The following is a 17,990-nucleotide window of genomic DNA, read 5'->3' on the forward strand; positions in this document are numbered from 1 at the left end:
TAAACATAACGTATAAGGGCTGCACGTTAGTTCTATGCGATACTCAAAATTTGAATTTTTATCTTTGAAACCAAACAGTTAAGAGCGTTAACTCTTCCGAAAGTCTCAAAATGGCTAGTATGGGGGTACGATCGAACTGATACATCGCTTGTTTTCAAGCAAAAATATATATTTTTTATATTTTACTTAGATGAACTTTAGGCTTCTCAACATTTCATGTATAGAGACCTTTTTGCCAAAATTCAACACTACTGAGTTATAAGTGATTGAATTTTAATACTTGTCGTCATTTTGCAAAAAATTGACAAAATGGATTTTGCTAACAAACATACACAGGATGCTTAAGAATTCTATACTGTCACAAAAATTGAAATTTAAATATGTATAAATAAGCTCACACTGACCTAAACTATATTGAAAATCTTATGAGCGTATGTATGGTGGGTCGATCGACTCATCACACTAAACGTGTTTTGAAAAAAAAATACTTTTATTTTTTAATTTTTAATTTTTTTTTATAGTATCGTAAGTATAGTCGAAAGCTCTATTCTGTATAAAAAATTCAAGTCGATTTCTTAAATAGAAGCCTCATACGAGCGTTAACTATATGCAGAGTCGCATAAAAGCTCGTTCGAGGTCTCGGTCAATATATGGTAAGACTCGGTTTTTATTAAAAAAAAAATAATTAAAAATTGCTTTTATATGCAAATTAAAATTTCAAACACTTTTTGCATTAAACATTTTTTAGTAGAATTTCATTTAGCAAAGTTATGACACTTTGAATTTTTACATTAGCCGCCATTTTGAAAAAAAAATTTATATATTTTTTTTAAACATAACGTATAGGGGCTGCACGTTAGTTCTATGCGGTACTCAAAATTTAAATTTTTATCTTCGAAACCAAACAGTTAAGAGCGTTAACTCTTCCGAAAGTCTCAAAATGGCTAGTATGGGGGTACGATCGAACTGATACATCGCTTGTTTTCAAGCAAAAATATATATTTTTTATATTTTACTTAGATGAACTTTAGGCTTCTCAACTTTTCATGTATAGAGACCTTTTTGCCAAAATTCAACACTACTGAGTTATAAGTGATTGAATTTTAATACTTGTCGTCATTTTGCAAAAAATTGACAAAATGGATTTTGCTAACAAACATACACAGGATGCTTAAGAATTCTATACTGTCACAAAAATTGAAATTCAAATATGTATAAATAAGCTCACACTGACCTAAACTATATTGAAAATCTTATGAGCGTATGTATGGTGGGTCGATCGACTCATCACACTAAACGTGTTTTGAAAAAAAAATACTTTTATTTTTTAATTTTTAATTTTTTTTTATAGTATCGTAAGTATAGTCGAAAGCTCTATTTTGTATAAAAAATTCAAGTCGATTTCTTGAATAGAAGCCTCATACGAGCGTTAACTATATGCAGAGTCGCATAAAAGCTCGTTCGAGGTCTCGGTCAATATATGGTAAGACTCGGTTTTTATTAAAAAAAAAATAATTAAAAATTGCTTTTATATGCAAATTAAAATTCCAAACACTTTTTGCATTAAACATTTTTTAGTAGGATTTCATTTAGCAAAGTTATGACACTTTGAATTTTTACATTAGCCGCCATTTTAAAAAAAAATTTTATATATTTTTTTTAAACATAACGTATAGGGGCTGCACGTTAGTTCTATGCGATACTCAAAATTTAAATTTTTATCTTCGAAACCAAACAGTTAAGAGCGTTAACTCTTCCGAAAGTCTCAAAATGGCTAGTATGGGGGTACGATCGAACTGATACATCGCTTGTTTTCAAGCAAAAATATATATTTTTTATATTTTACTTAGATGAACTTTAGGCTTCTCAACATTTCATGTATAGAGACCTTTTTGCCAAAATTCAACACTACTGAGTTATAAGTGATTGAATTTTAATACTTGTCGTCATTTTGCAAAAAATTGACAAAATGGATTTTGCTAACAAACATACACAGGATGCTTAAGAATTCTATACTGTCACAAAAATTTAAATTCAAATATGTATAAATAAGCTCACACTGACCTAAACTATATTGAAAATCTTATGAGCGTATGTATGGTAGGTCGATCGACTCATCACACTAAACGTGTTTTGAAAAAAAAATACTTTTATTTTTTAATTTTTAATTTTTTTTTATAGTATCGTAAGTATAGTCGAAAGCTATTTTGTATAAAAAATTCAAGTCGATTTCTTGAATAGAAGCCTCATACGAGCGTTAACTATATGCAGAGTCGCATAAAAGCTCGTTCGAGGTCTCGGTCAATATATGGTAAGACTCGGTTTTTATTAAAAAAAAAATAATTAAAAATTGCTTTTATATGCAAATTAAAATTCCAAACACTTTTTGCTTTAAACATTTTTTAGTAGGATTTCATTTAGCAAAGTTATGACACTTTGAATTTTTACATTAGCCGCCATTTTGAAAAAAAATTTTATATATTTTTTTTAAACATAACGTATAGGGGCTGCACGTTAGTTCTATGCGATACTTAAAATTTAAATTTTTATCTTCGAAACCAAACAGTTAAGAGCGTTAACTCTTCCGAAAGTCTTAAAATGGCTAGTATGGGGGTACGATCGAACTGATACATCGCTTGTTTTCAAGCAAAAATATATATTTTTTATATTTTACTTAGATGAACTTTAGGCTTCTCAACATTTCATGTATAGAGACCTTTTTGCCAAAATTCAACACTACTGAGTTATAAGTGATTGAATTTTAATACTTGTCGTCATTTTGCAAAAAATTGACAAAATGGATTTTGCTAACAAACATACACAGGATGCTTAAGAATTCTATACTGTCACAAAAATTGAAATTCAAATATGTATAAATAAGCTCACACTGACCTAAACTATATTGAAAATCTTATGAGCGTATGTATGGTGGGTCGATCGACTCATCACACTAAACGTGTTTTGAAAAAAAAATACTTTTATTTTTTAATTTTAAATTTTTTTTTATAGTATCGTAAGTATAGTCGAAAGCTCTATTATGTATAAAAAATTCAAGTCGATTTCTTTAATAGAAGCCTCATACGAGCGTTAACTATATGCAGAGTCGCATAAAAGCTCGTTCGAGGTCTAGGTCAATATATGGTAAGACTCGGTTTTTATTAAAAAAAAAATAATTAAAAATTGCTTTTATATGCAAATTAAATTCCAAACACTTTTTGCATTAAACATTTTTTAGTAGGATTTCATTTAGCAAAGTTATGACACTTTAAATTTTTACATTAGCCGCCATTTTGAAAAAAAATTTTATATATTTTTTTTAAACATAACGTATAGGGGCTGCACGTTAGTTCTATGCGATACTCAAAATTTAAATTTTTATCTTCGAAACCAAACAGTTAAGAGCGTTAACTCTTCCGAAAGTCTCAAAATGGCTAGTATGGGGGTACGATCGAACTGATACATCGCTTGTTTTCAAGCAAAAATATATATTTTTTATATTTTACTTAGATGAACTTTAGGCTTCTCAACATTTCATGTATAGAGACCTTTTTGCCAAAATTCAACACTACTGAGTTATAAGTGATTGAATTTTAATACTTGTCGTCATTTTGCAAAAAATTGACAAAATGGATTTTGCTAACAAACATACACAGGATGCTTAAGAATTTTATACTGTCACAAAAATTGAAATTTAAATATGTATAAATAAGCTCACACTGACCTAAACTATATTGAAAATCTTATGAGCGTATGTATGGTGGGTCGATCGACTCATCACACTAAACGTGTTTTGAAAAAAAAATACTTTTATTTTTTAATTTTTAATTTTTTTTTATAGTATCGTAAGTATAGTCGAAAGCTCTATTTTGTATAAAAAATTCAAGTCGATTTCTTGAATAGAAGCCTCATACGAGCGTTAACTATATGCAGAGTCGCATAAAAGCTCGTTCGAGGTCTCGGTCAATATATGGTAAGACTCGGTTTTTAATAAAAAATAAATAATTAAAAATTGCTTTTATATGCAAATTAAAATTCCAAACACTTTTTGCATTAAACATTTTTTAGTACGATTTCATTTAGCAAAGTTATGACACTTTGAATTTTTACATTAGCCGCCATTTTGACAAAAAATTTTATATATTTTTTTTAAACATAACGTATAGGGGCTGCACGTTAGTTCTATGCGAAACTCAATATTTAAATTTTTATCTTCGAAACCAAACAGTTAAGAGCGTTAACTCTTCCGAAAGTCTTAAAATGGCTAGTATGGGGGTACGATCGAACTGATACATCGCTTGTTTTCAAGCAAAAATATATATTTTTTATATTTTACTTAGATGAACTTTAGGCTTCTCAACATTTCATGTATAGAGACCTTTTTGCCAAAATTCAACACTACTGAGTTATAAGTGATTGAATTTTAATACTTGTCGTCATTTTGCAAAAAATTGACAAAATGGATTTTGCTAACAAACATACACAGGATGCTTAAGAATTCTATACTGTCACAAAAATTGAAATTCAAATATGTATAAATAAGCTTACAATGACCTAAACTATATTGAAAATCTTATGAGCGTATGTATGGTGGGTCGATCGACTCATCACACTAAACGTGTTTTGAAAAAAAAATACTTTTATTTTTTAATTTTAAATTTTTTTTTATAGTATCGTAAGTATAATCGAAAGCTCTATTATGTATAAAAAATTCAAGTCGATTTCTTTAATAGAAGCCTCATACGAGCGTTAACTATATGCAGAGTCGCATAAAAGCTCGTTCGAGGTCTAGGTCAATATATGGTAAGACTCGGTTTTTATTAAAAAAAAAATAATTAAAAATTGCTTTTATATGCAAATTAAATTCCAAACACTTTTTGCATTAAACATTTTTTAGTAGGATTTCATTTAGCAAAGTTATGACACTTTGAATTTTTACATTAGCCGCCATTTTAAAAAAAAATTTTATATATTTTTTTTAAACATAACGTATAGGGGCTGCACGTTAGTTCTATGCGATACTCAAAATTTAAATTTTTATCTTCGAAACCAAACAGTTAAGAGCGTTAACTCTTCCGAAAGTCTTAAAATGGCTAGTATGGGGGTACGATCGAACTGATACATCGCTTGTTTTCAAGCAAAAATATATATTTTTTAAATTTTACTTAGATGAACTTTAGGCTTCTCAACATTTCATGTATAGAGACCTTTTTGCCAAAATTCAACACTACTGAGTTATAAGTGATTGAATTTTAATACTTGTCGTCATTTTGCAAAAAATTGACAAAATGGATTTTGCTAACAAACATACACAGGATGCTTAAGAATTCTATACTGTCACAAAAATTGAAATTTAAATATGTATAAATAAGCTCACACTGACCTAAACTATATTGAAAATCTTATGAGCGTATGTATGGTGGGTCGATCGACTCATCACACTAAACGTGTTTTGAAAAAAAAATACTTTTATTTTTTAATTTTTAATTTTTTTTTATAGTATCGTAAGTATAGTCGAAAGCTCTATTCTGTATAAAAAATTCAAGTCGATTTCTTAAATAGAAGCCTCATACGAGCGTTAACTATATGCAGAGTCGCATAAAAGCTCGTTCGAGGTCTCGGTCAATATATGGTAAGACTCGGTTTTTATTAAAAAAAAAATAATTAAAAATTGCTTTTATATGCAAATTAAAATTTCAAACACTTTTTGCATTAAACATTTTTTAGTAGAATTTCATTTAGCAAAGTTATGACACTTTGAATTTTTACATTAGCCGCCATTTTGAAAAAAAAATTTATATATTTTTTTTAAACATAACGTATAGGGGCTGCACGTTAGTTCTATGCGGTACTCAAAATTTAAATTTTTATCTTCGAAACCAAACAGTTAAGAGCGTTAACTCTTCCGAAAGTCTCAAAATGGCTAGTATGGGGGTACGATCGAACTGATACATCGCTTGTTTTCAAGCAAAAATATATATTTTTTATATTTTACTTAGATGAACTTTAGGCTTCTCAACTTTTCATGTATAGAGACCTTTTTGCCAAAATTCAACACTACTGAGTTATAAGTGATTGAATTTTAATACTTGTCGTCATTTTGCAAAAAATTGACAAAATGGATTTTGCTAACAAACATACACAGGATGCTTAAGAATTCTATACTGTCACAAAAATTGAAATTCAAATATGTATAAATAAGCTCACACTGACCTAAACTATATTGAAAATCTTATGAGCGTATGTATGGTGGGTCGATCGACTCATCACACTAAACGTGTTTTGAAAAAAAAATACTTTTATTTTTTAATTTTTAATTTTTTTTTATAGTATCGTAAGTATAGTCGAAAGCTCTATTTTGTATAAAAAATTCAAGTCGATTTCTTGAATAGAAGCCTCATACGAGCGTTAACTATATGCAGAGTCGCATAAAAGCTCGTTCGAGGTCTCGGTCAATATATGGTAAGACTCGGTTTTTATTAAAAAAAAAATAATTAAAAATTGCTTTTATATGCAAATTAAAATTCCAAACACTTTTTGCATTAAACATTTTTTAGTAGGATTTCATTTAGCAAAGTTATGACACTTTGAATTTTTACATTAGCCGCCATTTTAAAAAAAAATTTTATATATTTTTTTTAAACATAACGTATAGGGGCTGCACGTTAGTTCTATGCGATACTCAAAATTTAAATTTTTATCTTCGAAACCAAACAGTTAAGAGCGTTAACTCTTCCGAAAGTCTCAAAATGGCTAGTATGGGGGTACGATCGAACTGATACATCGCTTGTTTTCAAGCAAAAATATATATTTTTTATATTTTACTTAGATGAACTTTAGGCTTCTCAACATTTCATGTATAGAGACCTTTTTGCCAAAATTCAACACTACTGAGTTATAAGTGATTGAATTTTAATACTTGTCGTCATTTTGCAAAAAATTGACAAAATGGATTTTGCTAACAAACATACACAGGATGCTTAAGAATTCTATACTGTCACAAAAATTTAAATTCAAATATGTATAAATAAGCTCACACTGACCTAAACTATATTGAAAATCTTATGAGCGTATGTATGGTAGGTCGATCGACTCATCACACTAAACGTGTTTTGAAAAAAAAATACTTTTATTTTTTAATTTTTAATTTTTTTTTATAGTATCGTAAGTATAGTCGAAAGCTATTTTGTATAAAAAATTCAAGTCGATTTCTTGAATAGAAGCCTCATACGAGCGTTAACTATATGCAGAGTCGCATAAAAGCTCGTTCGAGGTCTCGGTCAATATATGGTAAGACTCGGTTTTTATTAAAAAAAAAATAATTAAAAATTGCTTTTATATGCAAATTAAAATTCCAAACACTTTTTGCTTTAAACATTTTTTAGTAGGATTTCATTTAGCAAAGTTATGACACTTTGAATTTTTACATTAGCCGCCATTTTGAAAAAAAATTTTATATATTTTTTTTAAACATAACGTATAAGGGCTGCACGTTAGTTCTATGCGATACTCAAAATTTGAATTTTTATCTTTGAAACCAAACAGTTAAGAGCGTTAACTCTTCCGAAAGTCTCAAAATGGCTAGTATGGGGGTACGATCGAACTGATACATCGCTTGTTTTCAAGCAAAAATATATATTTTTTATATTTTACTTAGATGAACTTTAGGCTTCTCAACATTTCATGTATAGAGACCTTTTTGCCAAAATTCAACACTACTGAGTTATAAGTGATTGAATTTTAATACTTGTCGTCATTTTGCAAAAAATTGACAAAATGGATTTTGCTAACAAACATACACAGGATGCTTAAGAATTCTATACTGTCACAAAAATTGAAATTTAAATATGTATAAATAAGCTCACACTGACCTAAACTATATTGAAAATCTTATGAGCGTATGTATGGTGGGTCGATCGACTCATCACACTAAACGTGTTTTGAAAAAAAAATACTTTTATTTTTTAATTTTTAATTTTTTTTTATAGTATCGTAAGTATAGTCGAAAGCTCTATTTTGTATAAAAAATTTAAGTCGATTTCTTAAATAGAAGCCTCATACGAGCGTTAACTATATGCAGAGTCGCATAAAAGCTCGTTCGAGGTCTCGGTCAATATATGGTAAGACTCGGTTTTTATTAAAAAAAAAATAATTAAAAATTGCTTTTATATGCAAATTAAAATTTTAAACACTTTTTGCATTAAACATTTTTTAGTAGAATTTCATTTAGCAAAGTTATGACACTTTGAATTTTTACATTAGCCGATATTTTGAAAAAAAAATTTATATATTTTTTTTAAACATAACGTATAGGGGCTGCACGTTAGTTCTATGCGGTACTCAAAATTTAAATTTTTATCTTCGAAACCAAACAGTTAAGAGCGTTAACTCTTCCGAAAGTCTCAAAATGGCTAGTATGGGGGTACGATCGAACTGATACATCGCTTGTTTTCAAGCAAAAATATATATTTTTTATATTTTACTTAGATGAACTTTAGGCTTCTCAACTTTTCATGTATAGAGACCTTTTTGCCAAAATTCAACACTACTGAGTTATAAGTGATTGAATTTTAATACTTGTCGTCATTTTGCAAAAAATTGACAAAATGGATTTTGCTAACAAACATACACAGGATGCTTAAGAATTCTATACTGTCACAAAAATTGAAATTCAAATATGTATAAATAAGCTCACACTGACCTAAACTATATTGAAAATCTTATGAGCGTATGTATGGTGGGTCGATCGACTCATCACACTAAACGTGTTTTGAAAAAAAAATACTTTTATTTTTTAATTTTTAATTTTTTTTTATAGTATCGTAAGTATAGTCGAAAGCTCTATTTTGTATAAAAAATTCAAGTCGATTTCTTGAATAGAAGCCTCATACGAGCGTTAACTATATGCAGAGTCGCATAAAAGCTCGTTCGAGGTCTCGGTCAATATATGGTAAGACTCGGTTTTTATTAAAAAAAAAATAATTAAAAATTGCTTTTATATGCAAATTAAAATTCCAAACACTTTTTGCATTAAACATTTTTTAGTAGGATTTCATTTAGCAAAGTTATGACACTTTGAATTTTTACATTAGCCGCCATTTTAAAAAAAAATTTTATATATTTTTTTTAAACATAACGTATAGGGGCTGCACGTTAGTTCTATGCGATACTCAAAATTTAAATTTTTATCTTCGAAACCAAACAGTTAAGAGCGTTAACTCTTCCGAAAGTCTCAAAATGGCTAGTATGGGGGTACGATCGAACTGATACATCGCTTGTTTTCAAGCAAAAATATATATTTTTTATATTTTACTTAGATGAACTTTAGGCTTCTCAACATTTCATGTATAGAGACCTTTTTGCCAAAATTCAACACTACTGAGTTATAAGTGATTGAATTTTAATACTTGTCGTCATTTTGCAAAAAATTGACAAAATGGATTTTGCTAACAAACATACACAGGATGCTTAAGAATTCTATACTGTCACAAAAATTGAAATTCAAATATGTATAAATAAGCTCACACTGACCTAAACTATATTGAAAATCTTATGAGCGTATGTATGGTGGGTCGATCGACTCATCACACTAAACGTGTTTTGAAAAAAAAATACTTTTATTTTTTAATTTTTAATTTTTTTTTATAGTATCGTAAGTATAGTCGAAAGCTCTATTTTGTATAAAAAATTCAAGTCGATTTCTTGAATAGAAGCCTCATACGAGCGTTAACTATATGCAGAGTCGCATAAAAGCTCGTTCGAGGTCTCGGTCAATATATGGTAAGACTCGGTTTTTATTAAAAAAAAAATAATTAAAAATTGCTTTTATATGCAAATTAAAATTCCAAACACTTTTTGCATTAAACATTTTTTAGTAGGATTTCATTTAGCAAAGTTATGACACTTTGAATTTTTACATTAGCCGCCATTTTAAAAAAAAATTTTATATATTTTTTTTAAACATAACGTATAGGGGCTGCACGTTAGTTCTATGCGATACTCAAAATTTAAATTTTTATCTTCGAAACCAAACAGTTAAGAGCGTTAACTCTTCCGAAAGTCTCAAAATGGCTAGTATGGGGGTACGATCGAACTGATACATCGCTTGTTTTCAAGCAAAAATATATATTTTTTATATTTTACTTAGATGAACTTTAGGCTTCTCAACATTTCATGTATAGAGACCTTTTTGCCAAAATTCAACACTACTGAGTTATAAGTGATTGAATTTTAATACTTGTCGTCATTTTGCAAAAAATTGACAAAATGGATTTTGCTAACAAACATACACAGGATGCTTAAGAATTCTATACTGTCACAAAAATTTAAATTCAAATATGTATAAATAAGCTCACACTGACCTAAACTATATTGAAAATCTTATGAGCGTATGTATGGTAGGTCGATCGACTCATCACACTAAACGTGTTTTGAAAAAAAAATACTTTTATTTTTTAATTTTTAATTTTTTTTTATAGTATCGTAAGTATAGTCGAAAGCTATTTTGTATAAAAAATTCAAGTCGATTTCTTGAATAGAAGCCTCATACGAGCGTTAACTATATGCAGAGTCGCATAAAAGCTCGTTCGAGGTCTCGGTCAATATATGGTAAGACTCGGTTTTTATTAAAAAAAAAATAATTAAAAATTGCTTTTATATGCAAATTAAAATTCCAAACACTTTTTGCTTTAAACATTTTTTAGTAGGATTTCATTTAGCAAAGTTATGACACTTTGAATTTTTACATTAGCCGCCATTTTGAAAAAAAATTTTATATATTTTTTTTAAACATAACGTATAGGGGCTGCACGTTAGTTCTATGCGATACTTAAAATTTAAATTTTTATCTTCGAAACCAAACAGTTAAGAGCGTTAACTCTTCCGAAAGTCTTAAAATGGCTAGTATGGGGGTACGATCGAACTGATACATCGCTTGTTTTCAAGCAAAAATATATATTTTTTATATTTTACTTAGATGAACTTTAGGCTTCTCAACATTTCATGTATAGAGACCTTTTTGCCAAAATTCAACACTACTGAGTTATAAGTGATTGAATTTTAATACTTGTCGTCATTTTGCAAAAAATTGACAAAATGGATTTTGCTAACAAACATACACAGGATGCTTAAGAATTCTATACTGTCACAAAAATTGAAATTCAAATATGTATAAATAAGCTCACACTGACCTAAACTATATTGAAAATCTTATGAGCGTATGTATGGTGGGTCGATCGACTCATCACACTAAACGTGTTTTGAAAAAAAAATACTTTTATTTTTTAATTTTAAATTTTTTTTTATAGTATCGTAAGTATAGTCGAAAGCTCTATTATGTATAAAAAATTCAAGTCGATTTCTTTAATAGAAGCCTCATACGAGCGTTAACTATATGCAGAGTCGCATAAAAGCTCGTTCGAGGTCTAGGTCAATATATGGTAAGACTCGGTTTTTATTAAAAAAAAAATAATTAAAAATTGCTTTTATATGCAAATTAAATTCCAAACACTTTTTGCATTAAACATTTTTTAGTAGGATTTCATTTAGCAAAGTTATGACACTTTAAATTTTTACATTAGCCGCCATTTTGAAAAAAAATTTTATATATTTTTTTTAAACATAACGTATAGGGGCTGCACGTTAGTTCTATGCGATACTCAAAATTTAAATTTTTATCTTCGAAACCAAACAGTTAAGAGCGTTAACTCTTCCGAAAGTCTCAAAATGGCTAGTATGGGGGTACGATCGAACTGATACATCGCTTGTTTTCAAGCAAAAATATATATTTTTTATATTTTACTTAGATGAACTTTAGGCTTCTCAACATTTCATGTATAGAGACCTTTTTGCCAAAATTCAACACTACTGAGTTATAAGTGATTGAATTTTAATACTTGTCGTCATTTTGCAAAAAATTGACAAAATGGATTTTGCTAACAAACATACACAGGATGCTTAAGAATTTTATACTGTCACAAAAATTGAAATTTAAATATGTATAAATAAGCTCACACTGACCTAAACTATATTGAAAATCTTATGAGCGTATGTATGGTGGGTCGATCGACTCATCACACTAAACGTGTTTTGAAAAAAAAATACTTTTATTTTTTAATTTTTAATTTTTTTTTATAGTATCGTAAGTATAGTCGAAAGCTCTATTTTGTATAAAAAATTCAAGTCGATTTCTTGAATAGAAGCCTCATACGAGCGTTAACTATATGCAGAGTCGCATAAAAGCTCGTTCGAGGTCTCGGTCAATATATGGTAAGACTCGGTTTTTAATAAAAAATAAATAATTAAAAATTGCTTTTATATGCAAATTAAAATTCCAAACACTTTTTGCATTAAACATTTTTTAGTACGATTTCATTTAGCAAAGTTATGACACTTTGAATTTTTACATTAGCCGCCATTTTGACAAAAAATTTTATATATTTTTTTTAAACATAACGTATAGGGGCTGCACGTTAGTTCTATGCGAAACTCAATATTTAAATTTTTATCTTCGAAACCAAACAGTTAAGAGCGTTAACTCTTCCGAAAGTCTTAAAATGGCTAGTATGGGGGTACGATCGAACTGATACATCGCTTGTTTTCAAGCAAAAATATATATTTTTTATATTTTACTTAGATGAACTTTAGGCTTCTCAACATTTCATGTATAGAGACCTTTTTGCCAAAATTCAACACTACTGAGTTATAAGTGATTGAATTTTAATACTTGTCGTCATTTTGCAAAAAATTGACAAAATGGATTTTGCTAACAAACATACACAGGATGCTTAAGAATTCTATACTGTCACAAAAATTGAAATTCAAATATGTATAAATAAGCTTACAATGACCTAAACTATATTGAAAATCTTATGAGCGTATGTATGGTGGGTCGATCGACTCATCACACTAAACGTGTTTTGAAAAAAAAATACTTTTATTTTTTAATTTTAAATTTTTTTTTATAGTATCGTAAGTATAATCGAAAGCTCTATTATGTATAAAAAATTCAAGTCGATTTCTTTAATAGAAGCCTCATACGAGCGTTAACTATATGCAGAGTCGCATAAAAGCTCGTTCGAGGTCTAGGTCAATATATGGTAAGACTCGGTTTTTATTAAAAAAAAAATAATTAAAAATTGCTTTTATATGCAAATTAAATTCCAAACACTTTTTGCATTAAACATTTTTTAGTAGGATTTCATTTAGCAAAGTTATGACACTTTGAATTTTTACATTAGCCGCCATTTTAAAAAAAAATTTTATATATTTTTTTTAAACATAACGTATAGGGGCTGCACGTTAGTTCTATGCGATACTCAAAATTTAAATTTTTATCTTCGAAACCAAACAGTTAAGAGCGTTAACTCTTCCGAAAGTCTTAAAATGGCTAGTATGGGGGTACGATCGAACTGATACATCGCTTGTTTTCAAGCAAAAATATATATTTTTTAAATTTTACTTAGATGAACTTTAGGCTTCTCAACATTTCATGTATAGAGACCTTTTTGCCAAAATTCAACACTACTGAGTTATAAGTGATTGAATTTTAATACTTGTCGTCATTTTGCAAAAAATTGACAAAATGGATTTTGCTAACAAACATACACAGGATGCTTAAGAATTTTATACTGTCACAAAAATTGAAATTTAAATATGTATAAATAAGCTCACACTGACCTAAACTATATTGAAAATCTTATGAGCGTATGTATGGTGGGTCGATCGACTCATCACACTAAACGTGTTTTGAAAAAAAAATACTTTTATTTTTTAATTTTTAATTTTTTTTTATAGTATCGTAAGTATAGTCGAAAGCTCTATTTTGTATAAAAAATTCAAGTCGATTTCTTGAATAGAAGCCTCATACGAGCGTTAACTATATGCAGAGTCGCATAAAAGCTCGTTCGAGGTCTCGGTCAATATATGGTAAGACTCGGTTTTTATTAAAAAAAAAATAATTAAAAATTGCTTTTATATGCAAATTAAAATTCCAAACACTTTTTGCATTAAACATTTTTTAGTACGATTTCATTTAGCAAAGTTATGACACTTTGAATTTTTACATTAGCCGCCATTTTGACAAAAAATTTTATATATTTTTTTTAAACATAACGTATAGGGGCTGCACGTTAGTTCTATGCGAAACTCAATATTTAAATTTTTATCTTCGAAACCAAACAGTTAAGAGCGTTAACTCTTCCGAAAGTCTTAAAATGGCTAGTATGGGGGTACGATCGAACTGATACATCGCTTGTTTTCAAGCAAAAATATATATTTTTTATATTTTACTTAGATGAACTTTAGGCTTCTCAACATTTCATGTATAGAGACCTTTTTGCCATAATTCAACACTACTGAGTTATAAGTGATTGAATTTTAATACTTGTCGTCATTTTGCAAAAAATTGACAAAATGGATTTTGCTAACAAACATACACAGGATGCTTAAGAATTCTATACTGTCACAAAAATTGAAATTCAAATATGTATAAATAAGCTCACACTGACCTAAACTATATTGAAAATCTTATGAGCGTATGTATGGTGGGTCGATCGACTCATCACACTAAACGTGTTTTGAAAAAAAAATACTTTTATATTTTAATTTTTAATTTTTTTTTATAGTATCGTAAGTATAGTCGAAAGCTCTATTATGTATAAAAAATTCAAGTCGATTTCTTTAATAGAAGCCTCATACGAGCGTTAACTATATGCAGAGTCGCATAAAAGCTCGTTCGAGGTCTAGGTCAATATATGGTAAGACTCGGTTTTTATTAAAAAAAAAATAATTAAAAATTGCTTTTATATGCAAATTAAATTCCAAACACTTTTTGCATTAAACATTTTTTAGTAGGATTTCATTTAGCAAAGTTATGACACTTTGAATTTTTACATTAGCCGCCATTTTGAAAAAAAATTTTATATATTTTTTTTAAACATAACGTATAGGGGCTGCACGTTAGTTCTATGCGATACTCAAAATTTAAATTTTTATCTTCGAAACCAAACAGTTAAGAGCGTTAACTCTTCCGAAAGTCTCAAAATGGCTAGTATGGGGGTACGATCGAACTGATACATCGCTTGTTTTCAAGCAAAAATATATATTTTTTATATTTTACTTAGATGAACTTTAGGCTTCTCAACATTTCATGTATAGAGACCTTTTTGCCAAAATTCAACACTACTGAGTTATAAGTGATTGAATTTTAATACTTGTCGTCATTTTGCAAAAAATTGACAAAATGGATTTTGCTAACAAACATACACAGGATGCTTAAGAATTCTATACTGTCACAAAAATTTAAATTCAAATATGTATAAATAAGCTCACACTGACCTAAACTATATTGAAAATCTTATGAGCGTATGTATGGTGGGTCGATCGACTCATCACACTAAACGTGTTTTGAAAAAAAAATACTTTTATTTTTTAATTTTTAATTTTTTTTTATAGTATCGTAAGTATAGTCGAAAGCTATTTTGTATAAAAAATTCAAGTCGATTTCTTGAATAGAAGCCTCATACGAGCGTTAACTATATGCAGAGTCGCATAAAAGCTCGTTCGAGGTCTCGGTCAATATATGGTAAGACTCGGGTTTTATTAAAAAAAAAATAATTAAAATCTGCTTTTATATGCAAATTAAAATTCCAAACACTTTTTGCTTTAAACATTTTTTAGTTGGATTTCATTTAGCAAAGTTATGACACTTTGAATTTTTACATTAGCCGCCATTTTGAAAAAAAATTTTATATATTTTTTTTAAACATAACGTATAGGGGCTGCACGTTAGTTCTATGCGATACTCAAAATTTAAATTTTTATCTTCGAAACCAAACAGTTAAGAGCGTTAACTCTTCCGAAAGTCTCAAAATGGCTAGTATGGGGGTACGATCGAACTGATACATCGCTTGTTTTCAAGCAAAAATATATATTTTTTATATTTTACTTAGATGAACTTTAGGCTTCTCAACATTTCATGTATAGAGACCTTTTTGCCAAAATTCAACACTACTGAGTTATAAGTGATTGAATTTTAATACTTGTCGTCATTTTGCAAAAAATTGACAAAATGGATTTTGCTAACAAACATACACAGGATGCTTAAGAATTCTATACTGTCACAAAAATTGAAATTCAAATATGTATAAATAAGCTCACACTGACCTAAACTATATTGAAAATCTTATGAGCGTATGTATGGTGGGTCGATCGACTCATCACACTAAACGTGTTTTGAAAAAAAAATACTTTTATTTTTTAATTTTTAATTTTTTTTTATAGTATCGTAAGTATAGTCGAAAGCTCTATTTTGTATAAAAAATTCAAGTCGATTTCTTGAATAGAAGCCTCATACGAGCGTTAACTATATGCAGAGTCGCATAAAAGCTCGTTCGAGGTCTCGGTCAATATATGGTAAGACTCGGTTTTTATTAAAAAAAAAATAATTAAAAATTGCTTTTATATGCAAATTAAAATTCCAAACACTTTTTGCATTAAACATTTTTTAGTAGGATTTGATTTAGCAAAGTTATGACACTTTGAATTTTTACATTAGCCGCCATTTTGAAAAAAAATTTTATATATTTTTTTTAAACATAACGTATAGGGGCTGCACGTTAGTTCTATGCGATACTCAAAATTTAAATTTTTATCTTCGAAACCAAACAGTTAAGAGCGTTAACTCTTCCGAAAGTCTCAAAATGGCTAGTATGGGGGTACGATCGAACTGATACATCGCTTGTTTTCAAGCAAAAATATATATTTTTTATATTTTACTTAGATGAACTTTAGGCTTCTCAACATTTCATGTATAGAGACCTTTTTGCTAAAATTCAACACTACTGAGTTATAAGTGATTGAATTTTAATACTTGTCGTCATTTTGCAAAAAATTGACAAAATGGATTTTGCTAACAAACATACACAGGATGCTTAAGAATTCTATACTGTCACAAAAATTGAAATTCAAATATGTATAAATAAGCTCACACTGACCTAAACTATATTGAAAATCTTATGAGCGTATGTATGGTGGGTCGGTCGACTCATCACACTAAACGTGTTTTGAAAAAAAAATACTTTTATTTTTTAATTTTTTTTTATAGTATCGTAAGTATAGTCGAAAGCTCTATTTTGTATAAAAAATTCAAGTCGATTTCTTGAATAGAAGCCTCATACGAGCGTTAACTATATGCAGAGTCGCATAAAAGCTCGTTCGAGGTCTCGGTCAATATATGGTAAGACTCGGTTTTTTAAAAAAAAAAAATAATTAAAAATTGCTTTTATATGCAAATTAAAATTCCAAACACTTTTTGCATTAAACATTTTTTAGTAGGATTTGATTTAGCAAAGTTATGACACTTTGAATTTTTACATTAGCCGCCATTTTGAAAAAAAATTTTATATATTTTTTTTAAACATAACGTATAGGGGCTGCACGTTAGTTCTATGCGATACTCAAAATTTAAATTTTTATCTTCGAAACCAAACAGTTAAGAGCGTTAACTCTTCCGAAAGTCTCAAAATGGCTAGTATGGGGGTACGATCGAACTGATACATCGCTTGTTTTCAAGCAAAAATATATATTTTTTATATTTTACTTAGATGAACTTTAGGCTTTTCAACATTTCATGTATAGAGACCTTTTTGCCAAAATTCAACACTACTGAGTTATAAGTGATTGAATTTTAATACTTGTCGTCATTTTGCAAAAAATTGACAAAATGGATTTTGCTAACAAACATACACAGGATGCTTAAGAATTCTATACTGTCACAAAAATTGAAATTCAAATATGTATAAATAAGCTCACACTGACCTAAACTATATTGAAAATCTTATGAGCGTATGTATGGTGGGTCGATCGACTCATCACACTAAACGTGTTTTGAAAAAAAAATACTTTTATTTTTTAATTTTTAATTTTTTTTTATAGTATCGTAAGTATAGTCGAAAGCTCTATTTTGTATAAAAAATTCAAGTCGATTTCTTGAA

This window comes from Plectrocnemia conspersa, unplaced genomic scaffold, assembly GCF_051122295.1.
Source record: "Plectrocnemia conspersa isolate PC_06_02 unplaced genomic scaffold, ASM5112229v1 ptg000006l, whole genome shotgun sequence".
NCBI classification, from domain to species: domain Eukaryota; kingdom Metazoa; phylum Arthropoda; class Insecta; order Trichoptera; family Polycentropodidae; genus Plectrocnemia; species Plectrocnemia conspersa.